This window comes from Pongo pygmaeus, chromosome 22 (genome assembly GCF_028885625.2).
Source record: "Pongo pygmaeus isolate AG05252 chromosome 22, NHGRI_mPonPyg2-v2.0_pri, whole genome shotgun sequence".
NCBI classification, from domain to species: Eukaryota; Metazoa; Chordata; class Mammalia; order Primates; family Hominidae; genus Pongo; species Pongo pygmaeus.
Window position 1 is genome coordinate 28,381,797 of NC_072395.2, and position 19,600 is coordinate 28,401,396.

Consider the following 19,600-nt stretch of genomic DNA (forward strand, 5'->3'; position numbering starts at 1 on the left):
TGAAACAAATTTATATGTGTACCATTAATTATTATTGAATTTAAAACTGCTTGAAGATGTATATCATTCTGGGATCAATTAGGATACAAGACCCACATTGTAATTTTAACAGAGAAAGTTTAATATAAAAATTAATAACTGTAACCTACCTATGTTACCAACCAAGTGAAAAAAGAACTCTAAGCAATAGTGGAATTGTAGATATAGGAAACAGCCATTACCTGTGGGCCTAAGGCAAGAGCGTCAAAGGAAGAAACAAATCTGGAGTAAGAACCCTTCTCTGCCATTTGAGAGGCTGGGGTCACGGCCATGGCCCATTGGTTAGTGGAAAAGTTCTCTGAGGAATATTGCCAACAGAAATTGCTAAGAAGTTGTCTTCTGGGGTGCTTGGGAAACTATCCACAAGGGACAGTTGCTTCATGGAATTTGCTAGTAAGCTGCTTGAAGGGAAGCTGCCCTCTGAAATGCCAGGGGAAGCTGCCCGTGAAAAGGTGCCATGCAGCAGAGCTCACTGGAGGGTGGCCCTACTGCATTTTCTGTGCCCTGCTAGATGCTGTGTACCACAGGAGCAAGCAGAGAAAAACACTGGAAACAAGCCCTGTTTTCCTTCAGTGTTTCCTAGAGCCATCTGCTGACAGCACGAACATTGGGCATCTGACAGAAGAGAAATATTTATAAGGTTTAGCTCCAGTATCACAGGCAGAGCAATGGAGGATAGATTTGGAGCTGCAAGGCAATAAACTGGTAACTGAACAAAGTAAGTAGAATTGCTTTTTCTTTTTCCTAAGTGAAAACAAGGGGTCTTGCAAGACTTGGAATTCACAGATTTATCCAACAAGGGAAAACAGGAAAATTTTACATATGGCTTCATATAGTTGTTTAAACTTCATAAACAAGAATCTAGTTAATGTTTAGTTTTTGGAATATTCCTTTGAAATATTTAAGTGCATTTATGCAGTGAAAGTGTCAGAATTCTCAGTTTTAGCCTGTGAATATGCTCTATTGGAGAATTTTTTTTTTTAAATAAAAGATACTGCCTGGTCATAAACAGTTCATTCCCTAGGGGGAATGTCTGTGGTTTCTTAAAAATTGAGTTGGGATAGTATTTGCATGGCTCAAGCCAAGCTGATTTTGGTGTATTGCTGAATCATCTAAGACACGGAGTTGTATTCCATTTAACCTGATTGGATAGAAATAAACATACCATGTGTTGAGGTTGCATCTACAATACATTGTAAATTGTAAAGTGCTATGTAAATCTACTCTAGAAGTATTTCTGTTTTGACTCTACTTTTTCTAATGTTATTTAACTTTTATAACATTTAAAAAATTCTCTTTGTAAAATCATTCTTAAAAGCTGTTGAAGTGATATCACAGAGCTCATCAGAGAGACTAATTCAAAATACTATTCATAACTCTCTGTGACTATAGGAGTTTACTATAAAATAACAGCTTCTAGATGTCATCTAGAGGAAAACTAACTCTTTCCCAAGTGGGCCTGAATGTTATTAGAACTTCAGATAGCTGTCACCCCTTAGGCATTTCTGCAGAAATCCCGTCATTTCATACTACACTTGTAATGTTCTGAATCTTTATTGTCCAGAGTTTGTTTTGCAGTGGCTGTAGAACCAATCAAAGAGGAATTAAATTGAAGTAATGGCTTGCTATTTCCCAGTGTGTATTCCACAGAAATATGATGAAATCCTATCATCAGAATGAATGTTTTATAAAATTGAGTTTATTTTTGTGCTAAGATTTCTAGAGTTTACCTTCTAACATAAGGTTCCAGCATATCCCGAATTTAATTTTAAAAGGCTTGGGAGTTTCCAAATATCATTACAATGTTTTCCAATCATGCACAACCAATTTGTAATTTAAGCAGAAAAGAAAATAGAGCATGAGTAAGGCTGAAGTGTTTGCATCTGATATACCTGCCTAAACTGTGTAGCTGAAAGAGTGGATATTTCAGATACCACAGGGTAGAGCATGGGCCACTCTATAACTGTATTGTAGAAACTACTTTTTAAGTTTTCTGGAGTAGAGTTATTATTTAATTAAGTAATATAGAACCCCCTCTAAAAATTAGTCCCCTCCCAAATTCCTCATCTCTTAATTACTGTAAATACTGGTTTCATTTTGCTTGCAAGTAATTTTCTGCTTCCTACGTTTTTGAGGTTTACTAATTTGGAAAGAATTATAATTTGTGTACTCTACCTCATATAACTCGGTAATACTACAGAGTCCAGGGTAGAAAAGTTTCATTTTCTGTGTTTTGGTTAATTTTCAAGAACTCTTATTCATAACATAGTCAGTTTTAATTGCTTTATAAGACAATAATTTCTTACAAATACAAGAATGTTAGAACTGCCATTTAAGAGAAAAAAGCTTCCTGTCTTCCTTTATTTAAATATTAAAATTAGAAAATCCTTTTTGCCTAACAACATTCATCCCTGAGATTCAGATACCTTCAAATAAAACCAATAAAGGTGGAAAGTGACACATTTATCCTTTTACATTTGATTTAATGGAAAAGTTAGTCATCCACAATTTTTTTTCTCTTGAAAATAAAAACCAGATGAAAAAATCATGTTAAGGCAAATGGCCACGCAATTTCAGATATTCAATGGTTTCAAAATCTCAGTGGAGTCTTTCAATTCTTGCTTTTAAGAGAGAAAGGTTTACAAGAACTTTTATAGTCTTATCTCGCAGGGAAAAATATTTTATAAAAAGGCTTGTATTGCTTTTGAATCATGCCATTATCTCATAAATAAAGACTCAATAAAAATTGACTAAAAAAGAGAGAGAAAAGAAACGGTATTTAAAGTGAGATGGTATATTAAAGACGATCAATTTCAATAAAACCTTTTTGGGCTTGTTTTTCAAGGAACTAGATACTAAGAACTCATTAAGGAAGAAAGGTAGTTCAGAGCAACTAGAAAATTAATTAACTATTTAACTTAAAGTTTAATGGGCACTTGTCTTTAAGGGTCCCATTCTCACAAATAATATTCATAATTATGTTCGACAATATTTGAATAATCCTGATTTACAAGCAATTAGGTATATAGGCACTTGTAAATGATTATGGGATGTATGTACAGGGATTGTAAGGGATGGTGAAAGAAAATATGCAAATGAATGTGGACAAATGAACCCCAATCCATAACACAGTTGACAATAATTCGTATACATGAAGTAGAACACATACATTTTTGACCCTAATTCTTAAGTTTTTAACCTATATTCCAGTCTCATGTTGTAAAAAGCCATTATTAATTGCTGTCATTAACTTTTTTGTTTTTTTGAGATGTAGTCTCACTCTGTTGCCCAGGCTGGAGTGCATTGGTGCTATCTTGGCTCCCTGCAACTTCCGCCTCACAGGTTCAAATGATTCTCCCACTTCAGCTGCCCGAGTAGCTGGGATTACGAGCGTGCACCACCATGCTTGGCTAATTTTTGTATTTATAGTGGAGACAGGGTTTCACTATGTTGGCCAGGCTAGTCTTCTAACTCCTGATCCCAAGTGATTCACCTAACTCGGCCTCCCAAAGTGCTGGGATTACAGGTGTGAGCCACTGCATCTGGCCTGCTGTCATTAACTTCTTAGTGGTTGGTGCTGGGTGACCATTTGCATAAATACATTTCATTAAATGGGAATTATAATTCATTAGCTATATTGAGCTGTCCCACTTCACCAACGTTTATAGTAAATCTGATACATAATAACGACTATTAAATTCTTTGTCAGATAACTCCATCTGTGCCAGTTTGTTCTTGGCATCTATTGATTGTTTTTTATATCATTCAAGTTGAGATTTTTCTGGTTCTTGGTAAAAGGATTCATTTGTGACTGTATCCTGGACATTTTGTGTGGTACGTTGTGAGACTGGATCTTATATAACTCTGTTCCACAGGCTCCTCTGAGGCTGGCAGGGAATGTGGCAGGATCTCTTTATCACTGCCACGTGAAAACCAAATCCAGGTTCCCCACTAGGCCTCTGTAGACACCATGCTGGAGGGAGGTGGCAGGGAGGGGGTACCTCATTACTTCTGAGTAGGGGTGAGAATTTAGGCTTCCTATTCAACCTTTGCTGACACCTGCCTGGCTGGAATGCCTTCTTACTGCTTTCTTCACAGCTTCCACTGACACCACAAGGCAGGAGTAGAAGTGGCCTCACCCTTCGGTGGGCAGCAGGGAGAGTTTGGACTCTCCACTAGGCCTCCTCTGATGCCACTAAAGGGTGGAGGGGGAAGGTGCTTTAGTGCCACAGCATGAGAGTGTAAGTCCAGGCTCCCCATGTGCTCTTTGCTGACACCTGCAGAGTGGGGTGGGATTTCTTATGTTTGATTTAGATGAACTTCCCAAATTCCCACTCAGCCTTCTCTGACCACCCAGCAGGAGTGGAGTGTGCAGGGTGCCTGAGCAGCTGGGTCAGAGTGGAAATCTAGTCTTCCTACTCCACCTTTGTTGATCTGAGAGGGTGTGAGACCACCGTTTTTTCTGGCCTGTTTGTTTGGATGTGAGCTGTTATTTTTTAGTTTCCTTTTTTCTTATCCTTTTGGTGGAGAAAAACAGGCTTTCGTAGAGCTCTACTGTTTGTGACCATTAGCATTTCCTGATTGCTGGCATCTTCAGTTTCCAATCTGGAAAATATGAGGCAGATCTATATAATATATGAGATTCAGGTGTCTCACCATAGCACCATTCTTTGGGTCCATAGTCCTTAGCTAGTCTGTCCTCTCTCTGCCTTTGAGAGCCTTCTTATTTTGATTTATATATGGTGTTAAAGATATTTAGCTTTACTTAGGGGGAGAAATAAGGAAAAGTGCCTCTCCATATTTCTAAACTGAGAAAGAGTTTTCAGTGATCCATAGTAGAAATAATAAAAGAAAATAAAGCTTTATCTATATGGGAATAGGATGGAAAAAAGGTACCAAAAAAGGCAAAAACAAAACAAAAAAGGGGGAGGGGGATGGCCATAGATTTGACTGAATCTGGTGAAGCTGCACTTTGGCAATGATAACAGCATGTTCCCACAACAGTATTTTCCAACCATGGCCACACTGTCCTCAAATATGCAGACTTACCCCATGCTTTCCCCAGGATTGTGGCAGGCCAGGTTTCACCAACGCAGGTCTCCGTGACAACTGTTTCAGCACTGACTGAGTGGTTAAGTTAAATATTAAAAGCTAAAAAAGCCAGTGCCCTTATACAAAGGCTGGAATGTAACAAAAGCCCATTAAGAGTTTTTCCCAGGCCTTTTCTGGGCCTTAAAGTGTGACAAAATAATGAAGGAATTCCTAACAGTACCCATTTAGGTTTAAACAAGTTTTACTGGGGGTCTGAAGAAACTCCCCAAACCTCCGTGATTTAGCAGGAGACAAGATAAAGGTAATCACCCCAGCACCTGGACCCATTTAGATCAAATTTACTGAGGCTCTAGAAGCAGGTCTTCAGGCCTCAGACCTTAGTTATAGATGAAAAGAAGTTAATCACTTACATCTTTAGATGAATGCACACTTACACATAGACATATAGCTTAGAAGGTATGTAAGCTCTGAAAAGCTTTGTAATTTTGAGTTGGTCTGGCAATCATTTCCAGGCCTTCTCCCTGTAACTGGTTACAGAAATAAAAACTCTTCCTCCCCAGTTCATCTGCATCTTGTTATTGGGCCCTGAGAAACAGCAGCCCGACCCTCAGCTTGGTCCGGGAACAGGATGATAGGACATGAATGCCCAAATCTTTGGGGACAAACTGGCTGAACGATTGATTGTGGCTCACCGAATCTTTCTCCAGGATTTTTGCATAAGTCCTGGGTGGATCTGGCACGCAGTGTGACTGCCTGCTTTTATGGTTGTGTGATAAACAAACTTCATTTGTTTATTTTCTTTTTTCTCTACCCATGCGCAAACTTGGCTTCTCTCATTATGGTTTCAGGCAAAAGCAATGTAAAGCTTGGTGTCACCAGAAATTTCATTCAAGGCAGAATTTTGTGGTTTGACCAGACTTGTGAGCTCTGAGATTTTTTTTTTTTTTTTTTTGAGACGGAGTCTCACTGTGTCACCCAGGCTAGAGCACAGTGGCGTGATCTTGGCTCACTGCAACCTCCGCCTCCCAGGATCAAGTGATTCTCCTTTCTCAGCCTCCTGAGTAGCTGGGACTACAGGAGCGCGCCACCTCGCCTGGCTACCTTTTTTTTTGTATTTTTAGTAGAGATGGGGTTTCACCGTGTTAGTCAGGACGGTCTTGATCTCCTGACCTCATGATCCACCCACCTCAGCCTTCCAAAGTGCTGGGATTACAGGCGTGAGCCACCGCGCCCGGCCGAGCTCTGAGATTTTGTGTTAGCCCACTGCTTGTAACCTCAAAATATCCCAATCCAGCCAGGTGTGGTGGCTTATGCCTTTAATCCCAGCACTTTGGGAGGCTGAGGTGGGAGGATCACCTGGGGTCAGGAGTTTGAGACCAGCCTGGCCAACATGGCAAAACCTTGTCTCTACTAAAAATACAAAAATTACCCAGGCATAGTGGTGCACACCTGTAATCCCAGCTACTCCGAAGGCTGAGGCAGGAGAATTGCTTGAGCCTGGGAGGCGGAGGTTGCAGTGAGCTGAGATCATGCCATTGAACTCCAGCCTGAGCATCAGAGCAAGACTCTATCTCCAAAAAAAGAAAAAAAAAAAAAATTCCAATCCGTGAAAATTAAGTTGTTTTTAGAAGGACATTTTCAAGAAATCTAAAAATCCCCTATCCTTTAACTGTCCAATGTTCTGGCATCGAAGTCACAACTCCCATATTTGTTACATTAGAATCATACCTGATATTCATTTCGTGCTCTCTCAATTTACCCAGCTGGAGTGAAACTTTGGGAAATAAGATTGATGTTTAAAAACAAGATAAAATCATGACAGAGAAACCAGTAAATACTTATTTTACAAAACTTAACACCCAACATACTACCCTGGATCAGTGTTGGAATTTACTCTGCGTATTCAATCAGGAAACTATAGTTTATTCAACCATGTGCCAAGTCTATAGTTTCAATATGTGCTTTTTTGCTCCACTTTAAAAAGTGAGGCAGGCCCTGAAAGAGTTCGAGGCAATTTCATTCACTATCTGTGTCCTATATCACAAAACCTTGTGAATACTCTCTGCAAGGTGTGCTGAGATGAGGGAAAGTGTCTTAAGTCAAGATCTGGACTTGAAAGCCTCATGATATTAATTTATTTCTAGTAGCAATGCAAGGAGAACTACACTTATCTTTTCACATATGAGTAGGGGCACATCAGTAACTTCATGAGAACATTTGTGAACAATTTCAGAACCTTGCAATGGTCTCTGTCTAGTTTTACCATCTCAGTATGGGTCATGCTTGAAGGACGAGGGTTAACTCCATTGAGTATTTGCATTTTGGAAGAAAATAGAGATAACTGGTATCTCATTACATTTTAACACCTGTATCAGTGACTCACACATAGGTATTCAGTAGCATTTGTGCATTGACTAAATGCCTCATTATAAAAAATAATGGTCATTTTCAAGTATCACAGTCCCTAAAATACTAGATAGGACTCAAGCTGCTTACTGAGACCCTAAGAGATAACACAGTTCTTGGATATTTGGTCCAGTTGACAAACAACTGTAAATGTCATGGGGTAATATTATGAAATATTAAAAGATGAGAGAGATTCCCTCATCATTGCTTTTCTTTGTACTCTTTGCTTTTCACCCAATTAATCAACTACAGTATTACTTATGTCCTTACTTATTTCCCAAACATTAAATTACTGGCATTTTAGTCTCTTCCACATGTTTTTTTTTAAGGAGTATTTTATGAGTAACACAAAACTTTCTGCCTGTCTATCAAAGTAAAAAAGTTTCCTGGAGCTGAAGAAAAGAGATGAGTAAGATGGTGAAGCAACAAGTGAATAAATAATGGGAGTCCCTTAGAGAAGGGAAACTTCGCCTCTCCTGCATGAGGGATCATTCGGACACTCCAGATAGGTTTAGGGGATTGTAACAGAAGGAGTGCCTTACCTCCTTGCCTGTGTACAGCCCATGCAGGCATCAGTCTTACAGAATAGAAACCATTGTTTAACATACTTAATCAGATGGGTCTGTATATTACTTGTACTGTATACTAGCCCATAATAACAGACCCAATCTAGTAATGGTTAGACAAAAAAGAGAAGTTTATTTCTTGATCAGCATCAGTCCTATTGGGTGTTCCAGAAGATGGCTTTCTAAATCATTCAGGAAGCAAGGTCCTTTCCAGCTTGTACAGCTTGTTTCTCTGCAACCTCGAGGGCTTTTCTTGTGTGTGTCATGACAACAGAAGGGGAAATAACACAGAGTAGTGTGGGTGGAGGTGTGGGGGCCAGGTCTGGAAGTGGTACCAATTATTTCTGCTCATATCTCATTGGCTAAAACTCAGTTACCTGTCTACACCTCCCAACAAGGAAATGTGATATCTTTGTCCAGGAAAAAGACAAAATAGATTTAGATGGACAACTATCTCTGCTAAACGATTTGGACAACGATCTCTGCCAAACTTAAGATAACACACTTTCCTCACATCCCAGCATGATACCTGAGAAGTACAAATATGCCCTGAAACTAAGAGGAGTAAGGAAACAGCAAGAGATTATAGATAGCCTCGTCTTGTAAGTTTCTGGCTGTGTGATGAGGAACGGGAGGATGATCTCATGGGAGTCAGCACAGACAGAGTGTACCTGAAGAAACCTTGTGAATGGGGGACTAATGACTTAGCAGTGACCTGTTTGGACAGAAATCTACAGACCAAAATGAATGGTGGATTTCTCAGCAGATCGCAGGAGATGCAAGTACAGATTATGACACGGGGGCCAGAGGCCCTGCTCGTCTCACCCACCCCAGCATTTGAAACCCAATGGTAAGGGGTTTCAATTGGTAATTGAAGGGTAATTACCCTTTACCCATTGGGTATTTATTTTTTGTATTTATTTTTGAAATATACTTTTGTATAGAGAATTCTAGGTTGATGTGTTTTTATTTTCTTCTTAGAATGAAATATCAGCGGCTATTTTGTTTCTCTGTTTAGCTCTATAAAATGTGGACGAGTCCTACATAAGAATGTAAGTACCAGAGAATGAGACCTTTAGAAGTCATATTGGAGGTTGGCTACAAACAACTATCTTTTGGTTCCCAAAGAGCCACATCCTCACCATACGCAAAGTACAGTTGTGCCCTGCTAAAGCCTCTCAAATGTTTCATCCATTGCAACATTAGCTCAAAGTCCAGAATCTCATTATGTAAATCAGATCTAAGTGTGGATGTGTCCCTTAAGATGTTAGTCCTTAAGGACAGCTCCTCTCGTACAGTTCCTCTTTATCTGAACTAAAGAGAAGTTATGTGAGCCAAACGTACCAAACATTCTATGGCTGGAAAGGCACAGAATATTTGCTATTGATCCTCCTGTTCAAAAAAGGGTGAAATTGGAGGCATATAGGGGTTACTAGGTATAGAATTTCTAAAATCCAGCATGGCAGTAGTTGACTGCTACTTAAGACTCGAGGCCTGCGAATAATATGCCATAGCTCTTAGATCCACATTCTTGGCTCTTGGTTGGCCTTCAGAATCATCCTTCCTATGCAATAAAAGGTTTCTCATATTTGCAGCAGAGTAGTTTTTTCTGCCTGCTTTCTGCTTGTAGAAGTCTGGGAGTCCAAAAGCCTCTATTCGCTTTGTACTGTTTCTGTGTCTTTCAGTCCACATAAGCAGTGTTTCTGTCAATAAACATCTTAAATACTTTGTTCATTAGATAAAAGCCACATCCAAAAATCTCTTTGAATTAGGCCATTCTCTACCTTGAGCTTCTGGTGAGATTGCTGAAGGACAATGCCCTTAAGATTTTTAGACTCCCTGTTATCTGACTGAATGGTTCTTCAAGTCATAATCCTTAGTCTTCCTAAGGTCTTAATAAAGAATTTTGCAGGTATACTTTGGCCTTGTCTTCTGACCATATTTTATTGAGGGTGTCCTAGCTTTGGTCTTTACCTGGAAGCCTTTTCTTCATTTTATCATCATTTGTCCTCTGGATATTCATATGCAGCAATTCCAGGATCTTTTTTGTTTAACATTGTTTTCTTTAGATTATCTTTCTCCTCTCACATTTTGATTTTAGCAGTAGGAATAAAGAAGGTAACACTTTCCAAAAAATCCAGTGATACCTTCAAGACTGTCAAATAAGATTGTCACTTAATATTACTATCCAAAAATAATCAGCTATAATTATTGCTTAATTAAAGGAGAACCATAATGCTCAATAATAATTTTGATGAAGAAAGTAAATTGTTGAGCTTAGACAGAGATTTTTGAAGGGTTTGTTTTGGGATATACTGATGACAGAGGCAGGAGTAAGTTATCTTTAACATTAGCAGCTTGTTTTGTGCTGATTACGAAGGACTGATCATTAAAGTGAGGTTTCAGTCAGTGGTTAAACAGGTTTAAAACAAATTCTAGAATATTTGTTATTATAGATTTTATTTTCAAACTATGTAAGCTCTAAAGCCTTTCAAAGTCATACTGTCAGTATTCTAACTTCCTTATTGTTAACAATTTGATTTAAATCCCTTTACTATCGTACCGTTTCTTTTTAAACGTTTATCCTTTCCTTCATGCACCCAGGCAAATTTCTTTAAATTCATAATATCATTAGACTACTTTTATTCACTTTTCCCAGTTCTTTTTTTTTCCTACCACTCTTTCTGAAACAAACAAAATCCATAGTAAGTCTTTCACTTATTTGGTTTCGAGCAGCTCAATCCATGATCCTTCTTCTTCAGCTCTGAAATAAGTTTAGATAGGTCTATGGGTCACCAGACTCTATTTTGAAAGATGAATATCATGCTATGACAATTTGCTTGAGAATAAAAATGGAATAATATTAATCACATATTTCTAAAGTTTTCAATATGGATATAATACAGGCCAGAAAAACAACACAAAGAGACAAAAACAGTGGTCACCAAACTTTCTGTAAAAGGCCAGATCATAAATATTTTAGACTTATAGGCCAAGGGAAAAAATCTAGGATATTATAAAAGCACTTATATAACACTAAATGAAAATATTTATAAATTATTTCATTGATGAAATTTAAAATATAATAATGATTTAGCAAACAATTTTGTAATGTAGGTTTACTAATGGGAGGAATTGAGTTTTTTTGTTAGGAGAGTCACCACTTCACCTAACTGAGTTTTGATGTTAGTGTTTCTGTCTTGAAAATTGATTGCAAATGTTCATCTGTTAATGCAGATATGTAATGACATTTTATGTATTTCATCTTTGGAAAGATCTTTCACACAGATAGTTACTACCAAATACAGATGTCAATCCACAAACATATTATTTTAATTGAGCATATTCATCATTTGGAATGCATTCAAAAAATTCTATTAGATTCTTCTCTTAATATTTACCTTTTAGCATGTCATTATAATTACTTCTAATTGAAGATGATATGGAAATTCCTCAATTGTACAACTGGAGTTGGAAGTATGGAAATTCCCTTTGCACAGATATTTAAGGTCAGAAAAACACTCCTGGAAATGTAGATTCAGTTTGGAAGTTATACATGTTGCAAATTTTTGTGTGCATGGAGGTCTCATTTTTTTTTTTTTTTTTTGCTTTTGGTAAATGTAAAAAACAGCTGGACATTATTCGTGATTCAAACAAAGTTAGTCGTTATTAAAATAATTGTACCACACTATAAGTGTTTCATATAAACACTGTAATTTTAGATTGAATTCATTAAGACACACTATGAAGTCTGCAGCAAAAGCTACTCTCCAAAGCATCCAGTGTTTGCTAATGGTGGTTATGGGTGGTCCTCCTCATTTAGAAATATTTCAATCTCAATCCTCACCTCAAAAATTCACAATAAAACTTTACCAATATGAAATTATCAAACTGAGGTGTGGTAAGGAAATCGGGATATTCGGTTCCTGTTTGTGACAAAAATTCACAGAACCGATGAGGGCTATGAAAGCAAATGAAGTTCACAATTGAAACTACTAGTCAATAACATAGGACTGACTTCAATATCTTCTGCAGATTACTAGCTGTTGACTAACACAGTACACATCCAGAGTCTTTAAGTACTATACATTTTCACAAGCTTTGTAAAATTTTCTTTCTCCACATATATTTTTACCAATGTTAGTGGGTAAAATTTGCAGATTCCACTTCAGTTTGTACCAAGTTAATGTTTTCTCAAATTATTTGAAAGTATTATTGCCAGTGTTTGTTCCACGTAGACTATTTGTAGAGGCTATTCTTTAGTCACCTCAAAGTCAGCATGACTCATTCAGTGAACAAGGACTGGACAGTGTTCGTAATCTTTGCCCATTCATCAAGAGCCAAAGTCACTCAAAATCATTTACATTGTTTTTAAACTCAGAATTGATATTGCTCTCAGTGTTCTTCACTCTTTGAGCAAATGTTCTCACCAAAAGTCTAATAGTCTTAATGTAAAACCATTTAATGGAAATGCCATTCTTAGCTCCCAGGTTGTACAATAATAGGTGATCTCTAGGCAAAAATATTTACCAAAGAAGTTTCTTTTGATTAAAATGCAGCCAATTACCAGGTTCACAGTCCTGGAAGAATATAGTTTAGATCAATGTGACTAATCTTTCTTTAAAAATAGTTACATCTCTTTAAAGAAAGAAATACATTCACAATCTCTGAGAATTGATTTATGATTTATAATGTTGTTTTCATGATGCTATTTATGTACAGTAATCAAGGGAGGCATACATTCTTACAGTTCTTCTATAATTATAAAATCCAAAATTTAGCTGGAAATTAAATGGAAACAATATGACAAAGCCGATGATATTCATATAAAATTAACTTAAAAGTGACAGATGATTTCTTTTTCTGAAACTAAAATGTTGCTTGTTATGAGAGTATAATTCTAACTCCTACAGTATATTAAAAAATATTTAACATGTCTTCATTTCCATGATAAACAGATTCTCCCAAGGCCCTTCTCTCTTTTCAGAAAACTTAATTCATATGGTATAACTTGATATAATTTGGCTTTTACTTTGTGTGAATGCATCAGTTAAGTATTATATGAGTATCTGTTTTCTCATGAGCTTACACAAGTAAGGTGGTATCATTAGAGCTTCCATATAAAGAAATACAGACCAGAAAGTAGTATTGGTGCTTATGCAACTGATGATTTTTAGATCACAATCAATATGATAATAAAACAGTTAACAATCTAAAAACAATATTCAGGGCACACAGAGCCTCTGATGAAAAACTCACGTAGATTGCATTAGTGTCAATTATACATAGAACAACATAGACCATCATTTCAAAAGGTAGTTATCCATATTTGATGGTCAGTTTTTCCTTGTATTGAGGTGACTCTGAAATAGACCGATTGCTTGGTAAATCAACTATTTTATTTTCCATAAGTTATTGGGGTACGGGAGTATTTGGTTACATGAGTAAGTTCTTCAGTGGAGATTTATGAGATTCTGGTGCACCCATCATCCAGGCAGTATACACTGCATCATATTTGTTGTCTTTTATCCCTTGTCCCCCTTCCACTCTTCCCCCCAAGTTCCCGAAGTCCATTATATCATTTTTATGCCTTTGTGTCCTCATAGCTTACCTCCCACATATCATTGAGAACATATGATCTTTGGTTTTCCATTCTTGAGTTACTTCACTCAGAATAATAGTCTCCAATCTCATCCAGGTCATTGCAAATGTTATTAATTCATTCCTTTTTATGGCTGAGTAGTATTCCACAGTTTCTTTACCCACTCCTTGATCAATGGGCACTTGGGTTGGTTCCACGATTTTGCATTTGTGAATTGTGTTGCTATAAACATGAGTGTGCAAGTATATTTTTCAAATAATGGTTTCTTTTCCTCTGGGTAGATACCCAGTAGTGGGATTGCTGGATCAAATGGTAGTTTTATTTTTAGTTCTTTAAGAAATCTCCACACTGTTTTCTGTGGTGGCTATACTAGCTTACAATCCCACCAGCAGTGTAGAAGTGTTCCCTGATCACTGCACCCACACCAACATCTCCTATTTTTCTATTTTTTTATTATGGCCATTCTTGCAGGAGTACAATAATTTTTTGATTATGGCTGTTTTTTGCAGGAGTACAGTGGTATCACATTGTGGTTTTGGTGTGCATCTCCCTGATCATTAGTGAAGCTGAACATTTTTTCAAATGTTTGTTGACCATTAGTTTATCTTCTTTTGAGAATTGTCTATTCATGTCCTTATCCCACTTTTTGATGGGATTGTTTTATTCTTATTGATTTGTTTGAGTTTGTTGTAGATTCTGGATATTAGTCCTTTGTTACATGTATTGATTATGAAGAGTAAATCAACTATTGACCCTTATTTAGGCAGTGTGGTTTATATTCTGAAAATGACTCACAGATTTTGAAAAAATTACATAAAAATTTTATAATTTTAATTCCATCACACTTTCTCAGGATTTTTGCCATAAAATTTTCTTAAACTAAATGAATTTGAATAACTGCCCTGTGATTTACTTAGGAAAATTGCTTATGTATCTGTTTCTTCATTTGTAAAATAAAAATAACAAAACCTTGTTCATAAGATTGTTTAAAGGACTCAGTGAGAAACATTTGAAAGTCCTTGTAATCTGGCAGATGTCAGAAATATGAGTTTCCTTCCTTTCTTGACACCAGTAAGTGTAATAGAAAAGTAATAGAAATAATGCTTTAGCTATTTTTGGTTAGAAATAACCATGACTTTTGTCTCTACAGATCCATGAATAGATGGGTTTTAAAGTCTGATTCATTCTTTAAAGTCTTTATTAATTCAATGGCATAAAAAAACCTCACAGATAGAAGCCATCTTTTTATATCTCACAGTTTGGCACCTTATCAAACCCTTTTCCAGGTACCATTTAACTCACTCAATTGAGAAAACTGCATGCCTAGATTGCTGAAGACTTTTATTCCTTTCACATACAGTTAACATTGGGAAGAAGTGCTTTGCAATAGTGTAGATGATGTAGTGTAAGGTAGAAAGCACTTAACCATGGCATAAATTCAATTATGATTGTGTCTTATATTATAAGGTATAACTAGGCAAAAATTAGATTCCAATTTTAGTTTATATAATTACTGTGGTAAAAGATGTATTATAATGTTTAAGTACTGAGTTTTTTTTCTGGGTTTTTGCATTCCGATTCTCTGCTATAGTTTTTTCTTTCCATAGTGGTTTTCTGTCCTATCCTCCCTTTATAAAGTTGCAATACACAATTTTAAATGCAATTTCTGCATAGTTCCATTTTCTATGAAAGAGTAAAGAGTTCAGCTAGGAAAAGAGAATAATATCAGGCTTTAGATAGTGTGGGCGAAACTGAGAGCCACTTCCCTTTCAGCTCAGCTTTGATTTCAAGTTACTTAAACTCTACCTGAAAACGCTTTTGTGTCATATACTTGTACGATGTAAATATCATCCAAATTAAAAATGTTAAAGCCTCAATGTCTTCCTTAAGTATTTATGAAAATAAAACAAGAAACTAGTTCTGATTATATTATCAATATTGAGAAGGAATGGTCAGTAAGTATATGACAATTTATAGTCTTTGATCAAGAAAAGAGGAAGGTAATTTGAAAGTGTTTGTGCTATATTTCTAACCTTATCTGCTGGAATTTATGTGTTATCTGTTGGAACTGTCAGCACATATGAGGCTATATGTTTTAAATAGCTAATTTGTTAAAGAGCCATCAAAAATATGAGTTTGAAAATAACAAAGGAGTTTAATACTACTTAATAAATATTTTAGAGTTAAAAATAAGTGTTACATTTTCTTTAGTGGCATATTTAAAAGGTTTCATCTCTTATTTAAATCTCACAGTTTCAACACTTTACTGCAAACTTTAAATACTCATGGCAGGAACTCAGCATGAACAAAACAGTTTGCATGTCTTTATTTCCATGATAAACAAATTTTCCCAAGGCCCTTCTCTCTTTTCACAAAACTTAATTCATAGGGTATAACTTGATATCATTTGGCTTGATATCATGTTCTATGTTTGTCTTTTGTGAAGTTCCAGTCATATCTGAGTAAACATTTTCTCTCTTTTTAAAACCATTTGACAGAATTAAATCCACTGGGTTTTTATTCCTTCAATGTGTTATCACAATCTTTTTTTAAAAACGTATTCGATGTCTAAGATCAAATGTACTTTAAGAAGTTCTTTATTTGTGTTTTTGGTAATCTGTTTCTGTGTGTGTGTGTGTTTTATTTGTTTGTTTTAGCAAAACCTAAAAACTTCTTTGACTAAAAGAAACTTGCCTTGACAATAAATAAAAGATTATTTAGCTTTTATTCAAATTTTAAAAAACAAGTTTTGAAGTCAGTCCTTTTTATTCTGTTATTTGGTAATTATAGTAATACATTAAATTAATTCAGTCTTTATTTAGATTTTAGAGGACTCTTAGAAGTATTCCTTTTTTAAAACATGCACACTTTTTATAGTCATTATGGCTATTTTGTAATAAAGAAATGAAAGTGTGACTTGTTTGTAGTTACATAGTCCTGATTAGTGGAAAACGGGTCCTCCGATTCTCAAATCACCTCTTTCCACAAGACTTCACTGCCACGTCTGACCTCCAACTTGTTTTTGTTGCAAAATTTCCTTTTCATGTCGCCGGGTAAGCAAGGGTAACACAGCTCTCTGTGTTTTTGCAGCTTAGGGAAGTGAAATGAAGGGGTCATCAGGGTCAAGATGACAGTGGGATACTTAGTGCTTTCCTCACCAGGCTGCTGGTCAGCCCTTTCAGCCCTGCTGCCTTTGAAAACACACTTGAAAGTAACTCCTTCCACTCCAAGTGTTCAAAGATGAGCAAATCTTGTGGCGTTTACTAAACATAAAGAGTCATCAGCTTTACATGATCAGTTTGCAAAGAGAAAAGGGTGTGTAAGAGAAAAGAGTGTGTGTTAATGTGTCTCTTATGGCATTCAGAATGTGGTGAAAAAGAAAACATGTAATCACAAGTAATTAATAAATATCTATGCAGATAAAGGAGATAACAAATGGATAAGGGGGTGATTAGTGGTTACCCCGTTTTCTTTTGTCTCAATTATTAAAAAAAGGTTCTTTTCATAAATAAATGGAAGAGCACATTAAAATTTCTCCACAATTATTTTCAACCCTCAAACTGTATTGTTAGAAAAATATTTTTATAAAACCAGTAAAGGCACTAGAACTTGTTTACAGAACTAACCTATTTAGAATGAATACTACAAAAACATGCAAAGGAAATGTGTGTTGTTCTGAAACTAAAGCTCAGGAACAACATAAATGAAGAAACATCAAAGAAAGAAATGTTATCTCAACCAAATATGAGTCACTTACCATAACGTTGCCTATTGGATTTTAAAACTAGGGGTCTCTCATGTGTGGGTAGCAATTTAGAAAGCAGCACTGTGTCCCAAAAGATTTCCTTTCCAGAAAAATATCATTAAAATATGTCTTCCTAGTAGAATCCCTGCTAATAAGATTAGAATATACCAGATAATTGTAGTAACTAATAAAGTCATATTTTATATGGATACTAGCAAATTTCAGTAACTAAAGACTCATGCGCAATAAATATCTTAGGCAATTGAAGTCCTATAACTGTAAACTCATGCATGTTTTCAAAGAAAATTCTAGCAGAAAGTATTGATTTTATAAACAATAACATCTTTATACACATTCATGGCATTGCAATTCAATTTTTTTCCATATGTAATATTTTATTTGCTGAACTATCAGAATTTAAGTGCTGTGCAAAGCAGACATTTTCTGAAATTCACTTTACAATTTAAGATAAACTTCACTCCTCTTCTTCCCCACTCTTGTATCCATCTATTTTTGTCTAAATCATTGAAATGAAAACTATTTAGACTGAACTAAAGTTAAAGAATAAAGGAAGAATGGGTTTGGTTGACAAAGGCAGCCTCTGTCCCATTATCATTATTCCTCTAAGTCAGCTTTTTGTACTATCCTTTACTCAGATAAATGCCCAAAAGTACAATTCCTGGATCCTATGTTGGTTACAGGTTTAGTTCCATTAACAACTGCCAAACTGTTTTAAACAGTGTTTGTATGTTTTTTACATTCCCATCAGCAATGTATGAGTGATCCTGCTTCTTTGCATGCTTGTTAACATTTGATGTCACCATTTTTTATTTTAGTCATTCTGAGAGATGTGTACTGATATTTCACTTTGGTTTTAATTTTTATTTCCCTAATTGCTAATGATGTTTTCCTATACTTATTTGCTTTCTCTACATGGGATATACATATGTATCTATATATTCATATCTGTTATCTGTTTTCTAATTGGATTGTTTTGTTACTGTTGAGTTTGAGAGTTGTTTATATATCCTAGATACTAAACCTTTATTGGATAAGCAGTTTGCAAATACGTTTGCCCAATCTGTAGCTTGTCTTTTCGTTCTAACAAAGTTTCTTAACATAGAACATGTTTTTAATTACAATTTGGTCTAATTTTGTTTTTATCTTTCATTTTTAAGTTCAGGGATACATGTGCAAGTTTGTTACATAGGTAAAGTTGTGTCATGGCGATTTGTTGCACAGTTTATTTCATCACCCAGGTATTAAGCCCAGTACACGTTAGTTATTTCTCGTGATCTTCTTCCTCCTTTCACCCTTCACCCTCCAATAGACGCCACTGTGTGTTGTTCTCCACTATGCATCCATGCGTTCTCATCATTTAGCTCCCACTTATAAGTTAAAACATTCAGTATTTGGTTTTCTGTTCCTGTGTTAGTTTGCTAAGGACAATGGCCTCCAGCTCCAACCATGTTTCTGCAAAAGAAATGACTGTTCTCTTTTGTGCCTGCATAATATTCCATAGTGTACATGTATCACATTTTTCTACTGCAAAAATGTTCTCCCATTCTGTAGGTTGCCTGTTCACTCTAGTGACAGTATTTTTGCTGTGCAGAAGCTCTTTAGTTTAATTAGATCTCATTTGTCTTTTGTTGCCATTGCTTTTGGTGTTTTAGTAATGAAGTCTTTGCCCATGCCTATGTCCTGAATGGTATTGCCTAGGTTTTCTTCTAGAGTTTTTATGGTTTTACATCTTACATTTAAGGCTTTAATCCATCTTGAGTTAGTTTTTGTATAAGGTGTAAGAAAGGGGTCCAGTTTCAGCTTTCTGAATATGGCTAGCCAGTTTTCCGCAAACCATTTATTAAATAGGGAATCCTTTCCCCATTGCTTGTTTTTGTCAGGTTTGTCAAAGATCAAATGGTTGTAGATGTGTGGCATTATTTCTGAGGCCTCTGTTCTGTTCCATTGGTCTATATATCTGTTTTGGTACCAGTACCGTGCTGTTTTGGTTACTGTAGCTTTGTAGTATAGTTTGAAGTCAGGTAGTGTGTTGCCTCCTGCTTTGTTCTTTTTGCTTAGAATTGTCTTGGCTATATGGGCTATTTTTTGGCTCCATATGAAATTTAAAGTAGTTTTTCTAATTCTGTGAAGAAAGTCAATGGTAGCTTAATGGGGATAGCATTGAATCTA

The 19,600-nt window shown here is 36.0% G+C and overlaps 1 long non-coding RNA gene across 2 annotated transcripts in view; it reads left to right on the top strand.

Moving 5' to 3' along the window:
* Positions 1–500: 500 nt before the first annotated feature.
* LOC134738947 (uncharacterized) overlaps positions 501–19,600 on the top strand; it is a 47,275-nt gene continuing 28,175 nt past the window's right edge. The window contains exon 1 of one of the 2 annotated variants that reach the window (XR_010125244.1): positions 501–757. This is a non-coding gene — a long non-coding RNA (uncharacterized LOC134738947). The remainder of the gene's footprint in view (positions 758–19,600) is intronic. The other variant, XR_010125243.1, reaches the window with a different exon arrangement.